The 9979-nt window shown below is 38.3% G+C and overlaps 1 non-coding gene across 1 annotated transcript; it reads right to left on the bottom strand.

Annotated features, from left to right (window-relative positions):
• Nucleotides 1–4980: 4980 nt before the first annotated feature.
• Nucleotides 4981–5053, bottom strand: Trnak-cuu (transfer RNA lysine (anticodon CUU)). Its single transcript has one exon. It is a non-coding gene; the product is annotated as a tRNA-Lys (tRNA).
• Nucleotides 5054–9979: the final 4926 nt, after the last annotated feature.

Raw genomic sequence — 9979 nt, forward strand, 5'->3', positions numbered from 1 at the left:
CCCCTATAATTTTTGCACACGGATAGGTAGCCGTTTTTTGGAACTTTCACCAACATCCCGGTCATCCCTTCGTCAGGCAGTTTCTCGGTACGCCAAATCCCATCGAAGCGAGGAAAAAAATATTGCACCTAGATGGTTGGGTCAGATTTGAGGATTTCAGGAGGGATCTTATCGCTACCAGTAGCTTTTCCGGGTTTGAACTATTTAATGAGATATTCTATTTCTTCTAGAGTTGGAGAGGAGGACGATATGGATGATGATGATGGAGGATTGGAGTGTGTAAATTGTGTAGGTGTAGAGCTCATCCCAGTTTCTTTTAATATTAGGTGCGCAACTAAGTTCCCGCTGTTCGTCAATTGATTCCGCCAGCAGTGCGTGTTAGTCGATTCTAACATAACCTAAACGTCATAAACCAAGCTTAGACATATGTTAAACCAACTGTTTCGACACACTAGTGATTTTGTTTTGGTATCATAAACTTTTGGTTTTGTGAAAATGTCATTGCGGGAAGTGTTGATTTTCCTCTTTCATTCGAAAAAAAACGGCGGCTGAAACGCATCGAGAGCTACAAAAAGTTTATGGAGATGCTGCTTTAAGCTTAACAACGTGCCGAGATTGGTTCCATCGGTTTAAAGACGGTGATTTTAATGTTGACGGCAGTTCGCGTGAAGGAAGGCCAAAAACCTTCGAATACGCTGAATTGGAGGCATTGCTCAATGAGGATCCGTGTCAAACGTAAGAAGAGCTTGCTTCAGTATTACGAGTAGGAGTTACTCGCGAATCCATTTCCAAGCGATTGCATGCTTTGGGAACGATTCAGAAACAGAGGACTTGGGTCCCTTATGAGTTAAAACCAAGGGATGTTGAACGTCGTTTTTTCGCCTGTGAACAACTGCTCCAGCGGCAAAAAAGGAAGGGTTTTCTTCATCACATCGTGACGGGTGATAAAAAATGGATTCATTACCGCAATCCGAAAAAGAAAAGAAAGTCTTAGGGACTGCCCGGTTATGCTTCTACGTCGACGCCTCGGCCGAATATTCACGCAGCGAAGGTGATGCTATGTATTTGGTGGGACCAAGTTGGTGTTACTTATTATGAACTAATAATTTCAAGCGAAACCATCACTGGGGGTCGGTATCGACTTCAATTGATGCGATCGGGCAGAGCACTGCACGAGAAGCGGCCGCAATACGTGGAAAGGCATGAAAAAGTGATTATACAGCACGACAGCGCTCGGCCTCACGTTGCCAAACCCATTAAAACCTACCTGAAAACACTGAAATGGGAAATCTTACCCCCCCGGCCATATTCTCTAGATATTGCGCCGTCCTATTATCACCTGTTCCGATCGATAGCACGTGGTATAGGTGACCAGCAGTTTAATTCATATGAAGACATCAAAAGATGGCTTGATCCGTGGATAGCCTCAAAAGATGAACAGTTTTACCGCGACGGTATACGAGATCTACCATAAAGGTAGGAAAAAGTAGTAGCCAGCGATGGGCAATACTTTCAATGATTCACTTGTAACGTCGTTTTCAGAATAAAGTTGTATTTCCATCAAAAAAATTGCGAGAACTTAGTTGCGCACCTAATATAATGTAAAGCGATTGTTGTTTTCATCTCCTGCTTCTAAAATAAAAGTAATTAAAATATGCAGGTCTGCAGTAACTTACCCGACACCGTTGAAATTTCGGAGAGATCTGATGGATTCAGTATTGCCAAGACGAAATTTAAAATTTTCTTGTATACTTTAAATCTACCCCAACTACAATTGACGTAATTTGCATTGCCAATGCTGGGGTATGGCTTTGCGTTTTATATTTCTCGGTGAGTGCACTCGAAATAGGAACATCTCAAAGAAAAATTGGGGGAGCCATATCATGTACTTACATGGAGACCAAAGTACTGCCATTTAAATATGTGAAACTTTCTGTATTTGTGCGACTGCTGAGAAAAATTGCTAACGCAAACTATCAACAAACTAAGATGAAAAACAAAAAAACAAAAAAAGGAAAAGGAAAACCAACACAAGTGCACTTTGGGGAAATCTTTTCAACTATTTGCGTATTCAACTGTTAAGTGGAAAAGCTGCAGCACATTTAGAGAAATGCGTAAAAGTGATGGGGCGAGAATATTGGAAAGTATCAGCTTGTCATATTCTTAACAAAAGTGTAGTAAACTTGTAACTGGCAACATTTGTAATATTTGTTTGCGTATTTGCAGTTAGCGGGAGTGCGATGAACACACACCTACCCACACATACCCAAATACAATTTCGAGTTGAACTAACACATTGGATTAGGGTTTGCATGTGTCCGTCGCGGTGGCAGTACTGCCAAATAGGAAAAGAAAAAAATTAAATAAAAAAAAGTTAAGCATAAAAATCCAAAGCGACGCATTCTAATAAACACTTGGCGTGCAAAAGTATCTTTGAAATGGACGCACAAACACTGCTGGTGTGGCAAATATCGTTGACGTTGCTTACTTCATTTTCTCCCTTTGTTTGCTTGTGCCTCGCCGCACACTTCTGCTGCTCCTGCAGCTACTGTTGAACGTCTCCATCTTTGGCGCAATCCTTGACCTGTCATAATTCAGCATACATTGAGCTGACAGTCCGGTTTTAAGTAAGCCATTTTATGTGCGAACACAAACACTCATACGCTCCCACTTTCTGACTCATCCTTTTGCATATTACTTGCATATCCTTGCATATCCCTGCACATTCTTGCTTTGTAAAGCCAATTTTCAATACAAATCTCCCCTTCGAATCGTTCAATTTTGCGTTGGGTAAAGTTTTTGTGGCATTTTTAGTTTTATACTTTTCAAATCGAAAAATTGCTGCGTCAACGTGCGAGTCTTCTTCGCTTGGCATAGTTTATTTTTCAGTGTAAGAAAAAAGAAGCGGGAATAAGAGGAGTGAAACTCTTCTACTACTTTGCCTCGTGGCGTTTGCTCTTAAATGGATTTTGGGTTTTGTTATCACGAGTAACGGTATTAGAAAATGACGTACATAAATAATTTGCGCATAAAGTTGCCAAGACGCAGTGTTAGTTGAGGTGGAGTAATAAAAAGGGAGCGCGAATAAAAGGGATTTCAGTTTTTATGTGCGCTGTGTCAAAAATTGAGATTTACTGATTGTGGGATCAGTGCCGGGTGGGAAATAGAGATTTGTTGGTGATCCTAATGTAGCGTGTCCATTTGCCATCCATCGTGGGGGAAACTCCGTCGTTGAACAAATCCTAACACCCTTAAATCCCTTGGGATAATTGAAGAAGAAATAATTTTAGAATGGATGCAAGCAATCGGACAAACGTTAGGCTCAGTATTTCAAGTATTTTTTGAAAAATGGTGGGCGCTTCGCATTTTTCGCGATACTACGCTTTTCTCTGTCAGGGACATCCGCGCCAGTCGAGCGAGTCTTTTCGGCAATTTCGGCGATACTCTTAATCAAAAACACCAATACACTGTAATTAAAGCACATCTAGGGGCTGTCAAACTCACGTTTAGGCTCTGCCAGAGAAAATGGAAGAAGAAGATTGTTTTTTACAATACTTTTTGGATCTACTGTATATGTATATACAGTGTGAACGATATGAAGTGTTACCAACTTTACACTGCATGTATCTGTAAAACAGCTCATGACATCAACGTCAAAATAGTTCTAATGACAGTTCAATATATTGTTTATAAGCCATCAAAAGCATTTGCGTCTCAGTTTTGTTGAATTTTTTTTTCTGTGATGGAATTCAAACGTAATAGTGTGATGGCGTTATATTTGGCTGGAAAATCACAACCAGCCATTGTTCGTGAGCTCAGTCACCTCAAAGTGAATAAAATGTTTGTGTATCGCACTATAAAACGTTACAGTGATGCTGGTAGCATTGCAAAACGCTGTGGAGGTGGACCAAAAAAAGAACCGCAACAATGCCGGAAATGGTTCGGAAAGTGAAGGCTCGACTTCAACGAAATCCACGTCGAAGTGGAAGAAAAATGGCCAAAGAACTGAAAATATCGCAAGACAGTATTTGACGCATATTGAAAAATGAGTTCAAGGTCAAGGCTTAAAAGTTCCAAAAAGCACACGCTTGCACGAACGTGGCGAATTTCCTAACATTGTGTTTTCTGATGAAAAAAATTTCCCAATCGAGCAGTTCATAAACACTCAAATCGATCGTGTTTACTTGACCGAACGCTCATACGAGAATTTGAGCCTACGTGTGGCCACTCGAAGCAATTTTCTATCGCAAGTAATGGTTTGGGCCGCTGTGACCGCTGATGCACGCTCTCCAATCGTTTTTATCGAGCCTGGTGTCAAAGTGAATGCGACTTCTTATCGGGAAAATGTTTTAGAAGTTGCTTTAGAGCGGTGGACACGCAAACATTTCGGTCGTACCATGGACGTTCCAACAGGACTCGGCACCGTCTCATAAAGCTCGTGTGAACCAAGAATGGTTAAAAAATCATGTTCCACATTTCATTTCGTCCACACAATGGCTTTCGAATTCGCCAGACGCAAATCCGATGGACTATTCCATCTGGTCCATTTTTGGAGAGCAGCATTGGTAAATTAGTAGCTGCAGTATAAAAAATGGACAAGCAGTGGAGTGCGTAGAGGTCAAAATAAATATTTCCATCAATCAAAATATTTTTTTTATATAATAAAAAAGTCATTCAAAAACAAAGTTGTTTGAATAATTTTGCGCCCCCTTGTATTTCTGAACCACAGTCTGGTTTGATTCCCATGCCATCTAGCGGACTAGTTTGTGTTTTGTGTATATCAACATGTCTTCCAGATCTGCCCTACACTTTTGCCTCTGTATCAGTTTGCTCAAAACGATAGCAAAATTTTTATCGACTAAACGAGAACGAAAGCAATGTACCTATTGAAATGTCTAAAAAATATGTATATTTAAATAAAAATTATGTACATATAAAAATTTATTTGTTGATCTAAAACGAAAAAAAGAATTAAGTGTGCGCCCAACGTGGGGCTCGAACCCACGACCCTGAGATTAAGAGTCTCATGCTCTACCGACTGAGCTAGCCGGGCTGTTGGAACTAACGTGGCCAAGAACGGTCAATGAAATTGGTAATATGCAAAAAAAAAAAAACTAAAATAATTTTAATAGTTGGCATTAATTTAATTTTATTATTTTTATATTTTTTTATTTTTAATTAGCGCATTAAGAATAATTCAGGCGTAATTTAGTAGAAAAACATGTACGAGTATTTCCATGCATACCGAATAGAATACCATTGATTTGCAAACATTTTTAAAAAGCGTCCTGTGGCGTGCAACATCAAATTATAAAAAAAAAAATTTAATTCAAATGTTTTCCAATAATGGTCGCTCCTCGCCAGATAATATCAAACTTCCAAATGCTTTTCTGCTTTGAAAAAGTTTCTCATAAAAAATCATCTGCTGTTCGTAGGCGGCATAACATTGCAGGATCTTCCACTCGTTGCACAAAATCAAAACGCACTTCAGAAATTGGAGCAGGAGTTCGACCAAACTGCTAATAGAGTATTTTCGTGCCAATTATAGATATGTACCTATATACTAACACCGTGCAATAAAATAATTCCTATTGATTCATGAGACGTACGAAGATCATTAGAAAAAAGCGTACAAAATAAAAACTACTTAATTGTTTGAGGTAAACCTTTTTATTTTTTGACATAGTCTCCTTTTAGGCTTACACTTCTTCTAAGGCTGTTATAGTTTTTTGATCCCTTCCGAGTAATAGAGTTTTCCCAAATACAGTGAAACCTCCCACAAGCGGACACTCACGGTTCCACAATTTTCGTCCGCTTATGGGGAGTGTCCGCTTATGGGGGTTGAAAAAAACTCCAAGTTAAAATTACTATCCCACCTCTTTAAACAATTTTTTTATGTTTTTTTATGGTACGTTCAGTTTTTTTCATATTTATTGAAAAATATATATGTATATTATGTATGTACATTTTTATATTGGGAACAATGAATACATTTACACATTTGAATATACATATTTGTTTGAACATATTTTTATTTTAGGCTTCAAAAATTCATATACCGTAGTCTGTCGTAGATTTTCCTGTTTATGTTTCAGAAAAAGGTTTTCAAGATGACATTCTAAAGTCTTGGCATATTGGAATCCAGTAATATCGTCTCTTAGAAATTGTTTAATGCGACGCAGTTGTTCTAATGCTTCAGGATATGACTTAATCTGACATTCATCCTGGACACATACATACATGATTTGAGTCTTCGCTTTCTCCGTCAGATAATTCCTCAGTATTAATTTCGTCAATGACAACGTCAATATTATTGTCTTCTGTATTAACCACTTCTTTGATTAACAAAAGCTCTTCTGTATACTGACCTTGCTGATTTCCATTTAAAATCTTTATCAGAGCCGCTAGTGTCGATATGGGAATATCATCATCTGCCTCGAAGTCAGAACATTCGAGCGGAGCTTTTTGAAACCCGGCCTTTGAAAAACAATTCTTAATTGTTTCTGCCGTTACGTTGTCCCATGAAGATTTAATAAAAAAACAGCCTCCAAAATGTCAAAAGTTTTTGAAAGTCTGTCCATTGGAATGTTTCCTAATTTTGTCAATATATGTTTGATTATATGGCATCTGTAATGACACTTAAAATTTTGTATTATACCCTGATCGAGGGGCTGACAAACGGATGTTGTATTAGCAGGTAAAAAGATCAACTTTATGTTATCTAGTTTAATATCTCGAGGGTGAGTTGTGGCATTGTCAAAAAATAATAAAATTTTTCTCTTCTGGCAGCCCATTTTTTTATCAAGCATTTCTAGCCACTCACACATAATTTCATGAGACATCCAAGCTTTCCGGTTTGACTTCCATTCCACTGGCAAACTTCCTATATAGCCTCTTTTAAAGGCGCGTGGGCATGCTGCTTTTCCGATAACCAATGGCTTTTCTTTATCTCCAACAATATTGGCACACAATAGCACAGTTAATCTTTCTTTTGATAACTTACCGCCCACACATTTTTCATTCTTCAGAGCAAGAGTTTTATTCGGCAAAGCACTGAAAAATAGTCCAGTTTCATCCGCGTTGTAAATATCTTTTGGGCTGTAGCCTAATAAAATATTTGGTAGTTTTTGTTTCTCGAACTAACCTCGGAAGATTCCCCACATATTCTTTTGAAAGTCACATTATGACGCCTACGTCATTTCTCCAACCATCCATTTGACGCAGAAAAATTTCGAATACCTAATCGGCCAGCGATTTCTTTTGCTTTTTCTTTTATAATAATACCCGATATTGGTATATTTTGGCTTCTGGCCTTAACGAACCATTCGAAACTCAAATGGTCAATTTTTGAGCCATACGCGTTTAAGAACTTTTTCTTTTTGTTGACGTTATCACCGCCCATCCATATTCTTTTAATATCTTCCTTTTGTTTCACGAGAGTGGCAGCTTGGGTTTTCCCAATATTGAACCTTTAAAAGCAAAACAAAAGGAAACCTGTTGAAAAGATATTTAAAAAAAACAATTTTGTGTAGTACTAACCTCTTTGCTAGAGCAGGAACAGATAAATTTTCCTTATCAACCACATTTAAAACTTCCATTTTTTCCTCAACGGAAAGCATTTTCTTTTTCTGTGACATTTTCACTATTGAAACAATTAACACAATATAAAATTTTGCAAAATACAAATCAAATTATTCAAAAATTTCTGTTCTTTTCGTGCTAAAAGCTACACATTGTTACACATAGATCCCGTTACACGTTCACATGTTTCAGCATGTAGAATCGTGTGTTTAGTTTAGTTATGTATTCTTTTTTTATTTCAACTATTGTCTATCTACTATCTTTGTTGTCCACGGATTAGAGTATCGCGTCCGCTTATGAGAGGTTTATACTCACTTTGCAATTGTCTAGCCTTAACTTAAGTCAGAGCACGGATAGGACCAATACTGCGCTTCATAAGAGCCACAAAATGATTCCATGACGGAAAATAAGCAAGGTTCCCGTGTCGCACAGTGGTACCACAACGGATCTGTAAGGTCTAAGTGAGTTGCTTGTACAGACCGACTACCATCATAACCTAGCCTAACCTTGTAATGTCAAAGTTATCAGAATTTCTTCAACAATCAACTTTAGTGGTAGTTTTGGCTCTATCAACTCAATTCACACCTACTTCCTTTTACAGTTTTTTTTTCATTTAACTCACTGCTGGCAATACCGTCAGCAATGACATTGAATTGACCTTGTTACAATATGCATGCACTTTTGGAGTAAAGTACAAAGATGGCAGAGCACCAAACAAAAGATATAAAAAATAAAATGGCTGAGAGCAGCTATAAAACTAAAAAGTACAAAAGGAGTAATAACAGGAAAAGCCAAAGCTCCATTAAATACATTGCACGCTAAGCAGAAATGCAGCAAAGTGAATCTGCGCCATTACTAACGTGAGAAGAAACAATAACAATGGTTAACAATGCCAAAGTTGCGTGCAACAAGAAGCATGCAAACGACTAGCAAATACAGTGGCTTCCTGCCGACGCTGCCAATGCTTGACACACCTACTGCCATTTGAAAGTAAATATTTTAAAATTTGCTATTATTTTTTGTATTATGCTTTTGTGAGTTTCTATGTATGTGAGAACTTCCCCTTTTCGTATGCGAGTACCAGCGTTGACGCCTTTGCTTTATGCTACGCTGCGTGCGCGATTGAATTGCAGTCAATTTTACGCGCGGCAAATCCACTTACCGCTGACATACACACACTTGCAGAGCTATATACACATACAGGAATACAAAAAATAAGAGTACAAATGGAATAAACGTACATATGTCTGCTAATGTGACAGTCAACAAGCTGAAGGACAATATCCTGAAGGTGGGTGGACTTACAACAGGAGTTCACCGAATGACTGCTTGCCAGCGCACAATAGAGTAAGAGCTGCCTTCGTGTGTGGTAGTGTGCAACAATACTCCGTAATGTTCTCATGCCCACTTTGTGGCAGGTGGCAGGTGGCATTATTGGCATTATTGACATTCAGCTTGCAAATAAAGTTGAAAGCAAACTGAAGTGCTTAAAGGATTTCCGATGGCATTAAATACGAACACGCATAATCATATGCACGCACACATACACACACACAGCTTGCATTTACTCAATTCGCGAATTACCTTGGCGCTCATCAACTTTCACTAGATTAGCACTGTGCAACTGTACAACTCAGTGGCTGTGCATAAAATGCCAATTTGTGCTGCTGCTGCTGCGGTGCAGCGTGGCGTATACGCAACATTGCTTACCTCCAATGGTGAGCTTAGCTTAGCTGCGCAGTTGAGTTTGCCATCAATTTGCGATTTGTGAGGGTATGCAAAAATTGACAGCAGCAGTTGGAAGTTATGACACTACTTTGAAAAAGCAACAAAGTCTTTTGTATTTGCCACTGCAGCGAGAATGAGGGGATGCTACAGTTGCTTGCAGTGTACGCGAAGCATTTAAATGTGAAAGGGCGGTGATGCGAGAAGCAGAACTCAAGATAGCTATATCTACCTTTGTCATTTGCTGCAGTCTAAATTGAACGAAACTTCAAATTAATTACGCTAATTAATTTTAACAACTGAAGTTTTTAGCGCAAATTACCTTTTAGTAGTTGGCAAATTACGCAGGGAAAGCGTGAAATTTTGTTTTAAAATTTAACTAACTGGCAATTTTTCAAAATATTATTTGCAAATCTGTATCCTAATAGAGCTTGCGTTCAATTATTTGACTATTTTAGTATCTAAAATTTGCATGTAAAATGAAAAAGAGGATGTACCTCTGAGTGAGAGTTTATTGCTTAATTCAAGAATGTATATTAATTTTTCCTGTTTTTTTAATTTTCCTTTTCAATACTTTCTTCCGCACTTGTGAGTCTGGTTTGAACTGCCCAGTGCCTTTCAAGGTTGAGTGTTTTTAAAGCAGTATTTTGGCAATTATCACAACTCTGTGGTA

This window comes from Anastrepha ludens, chromosome 6 (assembly GCF_028408465.1).
Source record: "Anastrepha ludens isolate Willacy chromosome 6, idAnaLude1.1, whole genome shotgun sequence".
NCBI classification, from domain to species: Eukaryota; Metazoa; Arthropoda; class Insecta; order Diptera; family Tephritidae; genus Anastrepha; species Anastrepha ludens.